Genomic DNA, 12,039 nt, shown 5'->3' with positions numbered 1-12,039 from the left:
TTCCTACAGAATATAATTGGGTTTTTTAATGGCAAATGTGCAGGGTTCTCTACTGACTGCCTCCTATGGAAGATGGATGAATATTGGACAGACAATTAAACCTGGAAACACAAATATTCCCCAGACTTATCCAGATGTGGAATACACCCAAATCAAACTCCGTATTTTTTTTACAGACTAAGAACCCTAAATGTGATAATCTTGCCTCATCTTACTACACACTTCCCTGTTTGAAAGGCTGCCTTGGGATAAAGACATGAAAAATACGTTCTTAGTTTTGAGTCTGTTGCTAAAATAGCTGAGAGCCGTTCTTTGTTGCCGCTGCCAGATGGTGAATGTAAGCCATGAATAATGCCATGCAAGTCTAGAAGCCGCCGATCTGTGTTGACTCACAGGCAACCCAAAGTCTGAGTATTTGTAGGTATTAGTGGACTTGGCCTTCATGTTCTTATTGTTTCAGCATAACCTTATAACCAAATATGGTATCCGGAAATAGGAAGAATAAATAAATAAATACTTTGCAGTAATGCAAAAAATTAGCTTCTTATATTGTGCACATGCACAGCCGTGGTTACAGATAAAAGAGGAAAAATTGTGAGTGGCTGCCTGGTGGCTGTATTAGATTAAATAACGGAGCACATTTTTAAGGGCAATTTCATTAAAGAAGAAAAAGAACAGAACCATCAATTTATAAAAGGTCACAGAAGTGACAGTATAAAACAATAAAGCCCCAAGGGATCTTTTTTCCATTTGGTCTTATGTTGGAGAAAAACATGGCAATGAACTGAGCTTGTGACCTTGGTTGATGTCACTCCCTTTGTTTTGTCTTTTGTACGTCTTCATTCAAAACCAAGCACACATGCCGGCTTTGAAGCACAGGGTTATGTAAGATATTAGATTCTACACTGCTTCTTAAATCTGACTTTACAAGCCTCTAAACCTATAAATACACGTACATTTGTAGGTGTAATCCTCAAAATCCTTCCTAAGGCGACTGAAAACCAGAAGTTCCCAATTTTGCTGCAACTGTATTCAAATTGGAAGTTTAATTTACGGGTATTTATGTTATGCAAATTGCCTGAAGACGGTGTGTGCAATTCTTATTGATATTAGCCGTACTGAGCTGTTCAAGTAGCTGTAATAAATATTAATCAGATCAGATTAGTCATTTAATTACGTGTTTAGATTCCCTGGTCTAACTAGAGGCTAATGGTTGATATTCATCAGAATTTTACTCCCTCTGAAAGTATTTAACACTTAGCCTGCATACGTGACATTACTTCTCAAGATGTTCTGGTTTGGATGATTCGAGCCTGAAACTGATCTTCTCCACTCAATAGGAAACATCACTTCATAAGTGATCTAAGAACTGACTCCAGAGGGAAGGGATGGGAGCGGAGAGGCGTCGAGATCCAGTAAAAATAGTTAAAAAGTGGCAGTGTCTGGGCTTTTTCCAAAACTTGTCTTTCTTTGCATAAAATGCTTTTATATGTGTATCCATCTGTGTTAAGCCCATTTCCAACAGGACTGCTTCCAAATTGTTTTCAAATGCCCGGAGGATCTTCTTCTGCTCTGTACTTTTCAGGCTGAGTGAACAAACCTATAAGGATGTCGGATGGGATAAAAGAGGAAAGTGAGGACCTTGATTGCTGCAAAGTTTCCCGAGAGATTAAGTGTATTTTCTTGAACGATCACTGTATGCATCAAAACAATAAACTGCTTTTTTCAAACAGGGCATAGAATATATTTAATAAAACTCAATGACTGTAACAAGAAATGTGTCATCTACTAGTTTGTGGCCTGACAGCCCATTGCTGTCACTGTCATGCAAAAAAGCTAAACAGTAAAAAAAAAGCCAAGTTCCCAAATGTGAGGAGTTAAACTCCAGTGGAAAAAGTCTGCATATGATTTCTAGATGAGGTTAAAGATCGAGGAGAAAACACAAATGAGCGAATCCCCTTTATTAAATTTGATTGCAATTTCCAAGCTGTTTGCTTGCTATTGTTTGTTCCATAAAACCCTGTTTTGTCTGCTGCACATGTTTTTGGATGAAGGGTATATACTCACCAGTCTGCTACTTTAGTTTTAGTTTGTTTTTTTCTTTTTTCCATTCTCAATAATGGTCTGATGATCTAGGGAAGAAAGTCAGATGCTTTACACACAACAGGTGGTCTGTTAATTAATTATTAGCTGAACTGATCAGAAAGTACATCAGAGTCCCTCCCTGTATGAGACACTTCAAGCATTTGAGTAAATCTTCATCAATCCTGCTACGCAGACAGAGCATCTGCCCAGCATATCATCATTTAGAGTAACTATAGTCTCATTCACAAAACGGTTCCTTCATCATAAAACCAGGAAAAACTCGTTTTTCTCTAACCTGCCTCATAAAACACAAACCAAGATGAAGATATTGGGCTCATATCAAAAATCAAGTTGGTATCAAAGAAGCAAAGGAGGCATTTTAAAGAGTTCATCAAGCTCAATATGAAGGATTAAAGTTAAACAGGTGTCAAAAAAGACCTAAAAAGTTGAGTTTTGCACAGACCATCAGTAATTGCTGCATCATTAAATCCAACAGCACATCATTTTTTTAAAATGCCTTACACTGCCATTGCAATGTCAGCGTACACAATATTCATATTATCAAGGACTGTTTGGAATGCACTAATTGTTTGCTGATATATGCCAAGTGTCAAAGGTTCATCCTTTGCATGCTAACAGGACAATCAGGGGATTGGATGGAGTGTAACTGCAAAAGCTGTGAATACCTGACTCGGATTACAACACCCAAGATGTTTACGGGTCACAGAAAGTGTTGTGCATAAAGTTGGCAAAAAAATAAATAAAAAATAGGCTGGAAATATGCAAGTTTATCACAACCAATATCCTCATTATATTTTTACCAGTAAGTTCTGCCCAACTAATTTTCTGTTCTTTGCCTTGACATTTGAGGAGAAATTTCATAAAATCCATAACAGTGGGGAAGATGTGTGGTATTTATTATGTCTCTAAATTACTCAAGTATAACACTTATTGAAGCATTATGTTCATACACCATTCACATGCGACAGGGATATACACACAAAAAGAACAAAAGTGCAGAAAAGTGAGACAGTCAGAAACTTTCATGCTAACACCAGAGCACCAAGATCTACTCCCAAATAGATGTACCTTAACCTAAACGTACCTTGCTTTGCTCAAAATCGAAATTCAATCGATCCATCCATCTTCCAAACGTTCTAACCTGTTTAGGGTCGAAGTGAGGCGGGAACCTATCCTGCAAGCCATCAGGGAAATCAGGATTCAACCCTGAACAGACGCTTTGACAAAACCTCCAGAATTCTGCACAAGGAAAAACCGACTTCAACTTGATGTAGATCTTCATGCACTGAGGCAATTTTGCCAACCGCCACTGCACCCTGCAATCATGTGACACGGGAGAATTTTTTTTTTTTTTTTTAAGTATACCGTCATGGTGTTTCTCTTGCTGTAGTAGAAACTAATGTCATATAGTTGACCTTGTTCAACTTAACATTTTAAAATTTCAATTTAAAGAGAATGGAAGACATCACTGTATTGTGTGTTTTCATCTTAATTTTGTGACTCTTCTGCTATCTCTTCTTGCATCAACATTTCATTCAAAACAATTTAGGAATAATCAGGAAAGGAAGAAAGTATCACTGCAATATCTTCCAAGCAGAACGTTGATATTGCATGTTTTCAACATCATTATTTACAGTGTTGCAACAGGCCTGTCAGCTAAAGTTGCTCCACACAAACAAATGCCTTTTAATCTTTAATGAACTGAAGCAGTGCTGTAACAAAAAGGTTGGCCAGAAGGCTTTCACAATGATCTGGAAGAGTGATTGGGTTAAAACAGAAGATGATTACCTCGAGTTATTGCTGCCAGAGCTGATTCTAAAATCTAATCAATCACGGGCTGCACTTAATTGTTCACACTAGCTCTGCATATTGTTTAGCTTTTGCTAAATTAACAATTAGGAAATGCAATGTGCCATATGTTGCTTAACAAAGTTTTGAATTAAAATAATTTTACCAACTATTGGGGCAAGATTGATTTTGTTTTTGTTTTTTTAATATTATCCCTTACTAAAATATTTGAACCTCTTGAGCTTTTTATTTTTTATAAAATTACAACTACCAACACAAAGTAGTGTGTAAGTAAAAGAAAAATTATACATGGTTTTCAATGTAATTTTCTCTAAATAGCCTCAGAAGTTCATTAGAGAAAATTAGTGAACAAGCATAACAAAGACCAAAGCACACACAGATTGCAAACCCTCCAAGAGACGACTGTCCACCAAAACTGAGAATTGCACATTTGGACAAAGACAGCAGTGATTAGGGAAGCAGTGAAGAGGTTCTGAGAATCTGTTGTCATACTAACAACCACGATAAAAACATTCCCTTTATGACAAAGTGGAATGAAGAAAATCATAACAGTCATGCTTACAGCAGTATGTTGCTTGTAAAAGACAGCAAGCGCAGGCAAAACAGTGCTCTGGTCAGATGAGAGCAAACCTTAACTTTCTGGGCTACAATCAAATTACCATGTGACACTACACATCACTCTGAACACCATGCATTCATTATAGTGATGCATGGTGGTGGCAGCACTATGCTGCAGGTTTGTTTTTCAGCATGGAAGCTGTTCAAAATTGATGAAAATATTATTGGATGTAAATTTAGTACAATATGGAGGGAAATCTGCTAGGTGCTGCAAACGACTTGAGTTTAGCACAAAGGTTTACACTTATCTGAAGAGAGGTGGCTGGATGTATTGGTTTAGTGCAGTGGTTCTTAACTTGGGTTCGATCGAATCCCAGGGGTTCGATGAGTCGGTCTCAGGGGTTCGGCGGAGCCTCTGCCGCGGAGGTAAAGACACACTGTGTAAAGTCATGATGGCGCCCCGCTTTGCCATCACTTGCTGCAGAGGATCACGTTACATTGCTGAGCCAATCAGAGCTGAGGAGGAGCACTGATTGAAGGAGCTCCACTCTCAGCATGGATTTGAACTTGTATCTTTAATTACTTAAACAAAGCTCACCATTTTTACCAAATTTTGTAGCTTTCGGTGTGCTTCTAAATCTGCTCCTTAGTCGCATCTTTTCGGGGTTGGTACTGCCTCTAGTGGCGTGGGGGTGGTAACACAACTAATATAATTACATTACTAAATCAGAATACCACAAAGTCTTATTTATTATTATTTCATTCTCTTAAGAATGTAGAGCTAATTAAATGATCTAAACAAGACCTTGAAGTGATTCCAGTTTCTCTCGATGGCCAACCTGTTGAAACTGTGGCTAATTTTAAATAACTTGGGTTGTTCCTGGACAGTCAGCTCAACTTTGCTGAAAACACTGACTGTATTTTGAAGAACTATTCTCAGAGACTCTACCTTTTAATTAGACTTAGTGATCATGGGATGACCCAACTAGATTCTAGTTGAGTCACCAACTAGACTCTAGTTGGGTCACCCCTATGTCTTGAATTTGGGGGGAAAAAAATCAAATTTTATTTATCACTACAGAAGGGTTCAGTGAATGTGCATATGAAACTGGTGGGTTCGGTACCTCAAAAAAGGTTAAGAACCACTGGTTTAGGGTAACACAAATTATTTTACGTGGCAGTATATGCCTTTAGGTAGACACATCCAGCATATTTTAAGCAAAGTGAACTTACATTTTAATATAATTTTTATACCATCATACAAAAGGATTCTTTGCACAGTTGGGTGAGCTTTAGAGTCCAGCATTGCAGAACGTAATAAAACACCAGATGATCAAAAAGTTTCTCACAGATTCTGAATGGCTTTCAGGGCTTTGATTTCAACTCCAGGTCAATATTTAATGTTCCTCCTAGGCAGGAAAAAATGATGCCTGTCCAGTCCACCTCAACAACCCAATTTAGCTTAGCAGAAAGACTGGATTACAGCAGCAGAGACAGTAATTATAATAACACAAAGAGTCACAGTGGATATTTGTAAGGGCATGTTGTGCTTTTGTATGGGCACATGTTTCTGTGGCCATAATGCAACCTTCACAAGGTTAATTGAGTAATTCAGGTTGCCTTTCACTGGTCAAACACTGCTGCACTGCATTCTGCTTGGCTTTTTCATGCTAAATTGCTGGTTATCCCTCTGCCAGCTCTATGCTAATATGTGACAACATATGCTAAAAGAAAAAGTCTGTGTGAATATTTATGCAACAGCACCATGTTTGATGCAGAATTAGCATTTGTTTGCTCCATTGTTCAGTAAATTTGTCCCAGGCACTGGTGAATAAATGTATAATGTATTTAGTTAGCCCATGGTACATTAGCCTTAGAAGTTCCACGACTTACTACAGAATTACAAATACCCACATTCATTATTTACACGGCTTACAACTAGCAGCTCAAATTAGAATCACTCATTCATGTTAGCTAATCTAGGTCAGGTTTATCTTAATTATTCATGACAAAATGTGTGTTTATTCAATTGCTTATTTATCTGAACTGCTATTTGTAGAGTACCGCCAGTGTCTGTGTTTTCCCCCCGTTTGCGTGTATAACTTCAATGAGAATAATTTAGAACAAGGAGTTTTGACGACAAAAGTGATATAATGTGTGGTGTGACATGTTGCAGAAACAATGTGATGTAATGTTAATGCCAAACAGCTGCACAGCGGGAAGGGAGGTAATACGCACGTGCGGTTTTGATTCTAATGATACAGCGCACCGGTTTGGGCAGGGATAATGTGATCACTGCAGGTGTTGGCAAGCAGCATACGAGCCACTCTTGGGGTTTATTTACACACAGAGCTGTACTTCTAATGGTGCACAGCCTGGACACAAATGTCACCGGTTCTCTCCAGATCAGCCTCATGTAGGAAGATGTTCTTCTGCTGTCAGAGGCTGCATTCAACTCTGCTACCATTGCAAGTATGTTCAGATTCTGCCCCAGAGAAATAAACCCACTCTCTGTTTCTCATAATAATCCATACGAGTGGACACACAACTCAACAAAACAGCGTTATGGCCAAAGGAAATGAGGTACTTTTAATTGAATTGCCTATATTAGCATTTTAACTGCAGTGCATGTCTCAATCTGTGCTCATACTGCTCTCTGTGCTGCAGTGGCTTTTTTTTTTCCCAGGAGTGCAGCAGAGAATATGGAACAAATAAATTTGTTTTGTGGTTTTCAAAATAGCTTTTATGATATCCTGCCTGTCTGAGATAAATGCAAAACAAAACCCGGCAGGAAAGAACGGTCCCCGCAGCTTCTGTACTTATTCATCAGCTTTTGACTTGAGACCAGAGATGCAACGGTGCAAACATCTTTGTGATGACCGAGTGCAGATATTTCACAGTTAGCAATGTTATGTTTTTGCTATTAATTGATGTTAAACAGCTTTTTAGAATCATATAATGAAATATTTGTGAGCACAAACAGCAGCCCAGGCAATCACATTGTCAGGATCGGTGGTTTGTTTTGTTATTTTTGGAAGCCTGCTGCTTCCCACTTCCTCCACCAGATGCCGCCTAGGAGCAGAGCCCCTGGAGAAGCATGTGGTCGAACCCAGGGACACACCTGTGGCGCATTACCCAACTGAGGCTGGGGATATTTAAGAAGCGGCGAGCTGACACTTCCTTGCCTGAGTGTTTGTTTACCTCGGTTTACCTGGATCCCTCCGGGGTTTTTCTGAGAAAAGAGTTCCGTGGATCGTTTTCCAGGGCCGCCACCAGCCGCCAGCTCGTTCCTCCACTCAGCCTGACCTACCTGTCCGCCCTCCAACGGTTCGTTGCCTCTCCACGCCACCCCTGGGTTCTCTGCTTCCAAGAGAACTCCTGTCTGCTCCTAAGTAAGCCGTCTTCCCCCCTCAGTACAAATATTCATCCACCTCTCTGGATTCGCTGATGCTAACCGCTTACTCTCGTTGACAGTGGCTGTACTGATTATCCCGTCCAGATTCCTGCTCCGTGTTTTTTCCCCAACCCTTTCCCCTTTTCAATAAACTTCATTATTGTTTTTGCACACGCGTCTCCTGATTGTGTTCGTGCATGTGGGTGCGTAAACTGGAACCCAACATGACACACATGGCAGCAACTAAATGCATTTAGCAAGTTGGCGTGCTAATCGCCGGTCGCCCAACTTCAAATTGAGCAACAGAAAGTAAAAAGAAAAAAAAAAGTTTGTTAAAGTAACTTCAAATGTCTCAAACTGTTGATCTACTAACAATCTCATACACAACCATCTGTCAGGGTACAGAAAGTGTAATATTTCAGTTAATTGACAAGTACTTCAATTATTGATTCAAACTCTTATCCGGAATGAAGTGAATGACTTCACCTCCATCCTGTTGAGCTCACTGGGGTGAAACAGGAGATTTGTTTCGTCTGTGCAGCCAAGAAATCTGCATCAATGAAGCAACACTATGATCAATAGGAACTTAAATCTCAAAGAAACATTTCCAATAACTTGTTGAATCTCTTCCACTATAAGAAACGAGGCACTTATTACTGAAAAAAAATGGTGTCGACCTGATCCTGGCGAGGTGCATCTAAAAAAGGGTCTGATTATTTCTGCATCCATCACGGTGCACCCAGCATTACGACGGAAAGGTTTTGACAATTACAGTCTGCAGTAACACACAACATGTTTCTGTAACTATTAGTCTAAAAGTGGGGAGAATACTGTGAATTGTTTTAATCAGCTTTGAAATGTGTTATTTGGGAAATCATAACACTTAAATTGTGCTTCAGGCTCTTTTCATCAAGCTTCACAGGTAGTTGTCTCAGTTCATCTGCTGCGTCAACGTGTGTTTTTTAAAATAGACGCTTACTGAACTGCTTCAGGCAAAAACTCTCAATATGTTTGCTGTCCTTTCGACTATAAGAAAATCGTCAGCAACGATTCCCCCTGGTTGAAGGAATACTACATGGGAAGTTGTGTAACTTTTGGCTGTTATACTTCGAAGGAAATTTGCTTTGGCTGGTTTAAAGTCTTCAAAATCTGAATTCTCACAAGAAAAATCTCAGAAGTCAATTTAAAAGAAAAGTGAAAGAGTAAATTCAAAACCAAAATCGGACAGCGAAGCAAAGCCTGACGCAAATAAGACTGCTCAAACTATTAGGTGGAGATTTTTTTCAAAGACTTTTCTGGTTTTGCCAACTAAGCAAAGCCCTTCGCATCACATGCATATCAAATGTACCGATGTTTGCACTTTTTATCATGACTTGGTGAGAATTTTCACTTTACACTCCTTTTGTTACCTGGTTAGTTTTACGATTCTATGATTATATCTGTGTTTTTAAGCAGCTATGCTTCTGAGAGTTGCCAATACTGCCAATACAGTGACCTAAGTTACAACATGGAATGTTAAGTAAAAATTAATACTTTTAGTTATTAATAATTTGTTCAGGAGCTTTATTTTGAATTGCAGATGAGAGCAGAGGGCAAATGGAAAACCAAAAAACTTTTACAAAAACTGACACGTGGGCAGAAAAACCAAACTTTTACTCATGTACAAGGAGCTTCACTTCAAAATATTTTTACTCAAGCAGAGGCAAAAAGTAACTGACAAAGACATTTTACAAAAAGAAAAAAAAATATTTCATAAAATAACTACTTAATTACTGAATTACTAATTTAAAGCGCAAACAATGCAAACAGAGATAAAAATATAAATAAATGCAAATTTAGCAAATAAGGAAAAATAAGTAACACTGATGCAAAATAAAAAATTCAGGCACAAAAACATGCATATCCAAATCTTCATCAAATGAAACTTCTGACACCAGTACTTACAGCAGGTCATTTCTACTAGAACAGAGCAAAATACTTCCATTAATAAACGTTTTATGTGTCTTCACTTGACCTCCAATTAACACAGCAGGCTCAGCAGAGAAAACAAAATTACAAAAATAAAGTCTCACTTCCTTTTACACAGATAAATAAATAGCCAAATGAAAAGTCAAACCAATCACCTAAAATGATATAGAGGGAGCCATTAAAAATCATAACCATTTTATTCCGAATTGAAAGATTGAGTTCCAAAACTGTTCACCTAAGAGGAAGAATGGCATAAAATAAAAATAAAAAACGCACAATGTTTGGCTAAATAGTTGTCAAACGCAACCTCTCATGTTGCCGCCGCTTGCCGCAGCAGTTTTCACTCCCCCTCCCTGGTGGTTCTCCACATTGACAGGTGAGTTATTGGTAGGACGCTGCTTAAACTAGCCAACCTGTCCGTCTGTTCCCCATCCCCCTGCTTCCCAACCACTTGTACATTCAGGGTCATCCATTGCTGTGCCGGTCTGCCAAATGTGCGATCAATACTCCCCCTCCGTCCGCACGCTCATATGTGATTGAAGGCAAAGAAGGCATGTTGGAGGGTGACAGGGGAAGGGGAAAAGGTTGGACAGAGGGAAGTGTTTGTAATGGGGTGAGTTGGGCTTCAGGAGATGCAGGTGAGAGAACAGAGGAAGAGAAAGCAAAGAGAAGCGTAATACCATAATACGCAGAAATATAGTGAGTGTGGGAGTACGAGATGCAGGACAGGAGTGTCAGAGCAGAGGAGAGATGGAAAGTGGAGTGTGCACGAGTGTTTGTGTATGAGAGAGACAAATGGAGAGAGTTTGTGGGTGGATGAGAAGCGTGCTATATATAATGGCAGAGGTTCAGGAATAGATCAGAGTGATTGTGTTTTGTGATTATCTAACACTGCAAACAGTTGAAACGACCAGCTGACATCAAAGACCGCACACGAATAAATACCCTAAATACACACTCATTGACACAAACATGCAGGAAGAGAAAGTAGGCAAAGAAAGAAACAATAAAAAGAAAAAGAAAAAGCTGGCACAGCAACCTTCATCTTCATGGTAAACTAAGCTAACTCTCCATTAAGAGCTGGTGTCATCTGGTCGGCATTGATAACACAACTCGCTCACAAACACAAAAACTTTTAGACTGTGTTACGAGGACGTCTCACACATGAAACGACTCATTAGAATATAGAAACACATCCAAGTCACCATGCTCTTCTCCTGTTACACACACACACACACACACACACACAACAAAAATGCCAGGAGACAAACACTTGTGGGAGTGCCAGTTTTCAATAATTACACAAACATATGAGAAAACCTCAGACTAAACACAGCTCAGTTTAACACTTAACACTCAGTTTACATGTTGCTAGACACTCCACCTTCAATTTGGAAAACCTTCAGTTTCTGTCATTACTTATATAACTGAAAGTACAAATACTGAAAAGAAATATTGAATGTTCTTGGACCTATCTAAGAATAACTGGAGCACGGACAATAAATATGTCAAGGAACCATTTATGTAGCTTGTTTCTACATCGGAAATATATCAAAGTCTCAAATCTTGGTATGAATCAACAAAGGGATGTTTTCAGCAAATTTTATTTGACAAAAGTTGTTTGTACGTTAGATTTCTGAACAACTCCACAAGTATAAGTATTTTTCTTTCCTTTCAAGTCTTGGAAAAAAAAAAGATAATCGTTTTGGCCTCCTGAGTGGCAGAAATTGCACACATTCTTTCTGATGAATGGAAAGGAAGCATAGTTCAACAGCTTGTCAAGGTGTTTAAGTGATTACCAGTGAAGAATGTAGCATGAAAATTTTCAGATGTTTATGGATCACACAAAACACAAAAACAGTGTTCAACAGGTGCAGAAGATATCGGCATGTTAAAAACAACAACAACTAAGGTGTCTGCAATGCCATTCAATCACTGCAGTTAAGAGTGATGCATTTTAAAAAGTTGCTCAATTGAGTGTTTTTCTCTTCTGAAAGCTCTGAGAATTTTAACAACCCATAAACACACCAAAAACACTTTTTCATAAGACACTTCTCCTGCCCCAACACCCATCCTATCTTAGCCACATCACATCTGCAAGATCTCTGCTATGTTGCAAGTTTTGCCTCCAGCAAAAACTAAGCAAGTGCATCGTACCAGTTTTGACCAATGAGGTGCAATAACTCAGCTTGCTGAGCGTTTCA

At 38.9% G+C, this 12,039-nt stretch overlaps 1 protein-coding gene and 1 long non-coding RNA gene across 2 annotated transcripts in view; one reads left to right on the top strand and one right to left on the bottom strand.

Annotated features, from left to right (window-relative positions):
• grik5 (glutamate receptor, ionotropic, kainate 5) overlaps positions 1-12,039 on the bottom strand; it is a 135,764-nt gene that overhangs the window by 72,087 nt on the left and 51,638 nt on the right. The gene's annotated exons all lie outside the window — the stretch shown is intronic.
• LOC106961279 (uncharacterized) lies at positions 7,830-8,038 on the top strand. The gene is made up of 2 exons (XR_001427737.1): positions 7,830-7,865; positions 7,948-8,038. It is a non-coding gene; the product is annotated as an uncharacterized LOC106961279 (long non-coding RNA).

This window comes from Poecilia latipinna, unplaced genomic scaffold (assembly GCF_001443285.1).
Source record: "Poecilia latipinna isolate Pla-1442-1.1 unplaced genomic scaffold, P_latipinna-1.0 Scaffold1284, whole genome shotgun sequence".
Taxonomy (NCBI): Eukaryota; Metazoa; Chordata; class Actinopteri; order Cyprinodontiformes; family Poeciliidae; genus Poecilia; species Poecilia latipinna.
The sequence above is the reverse complement of the archived record's forward strand: the minus strand, read 5'-3'. Positions and strand labels throughout refer to the sequence as shown.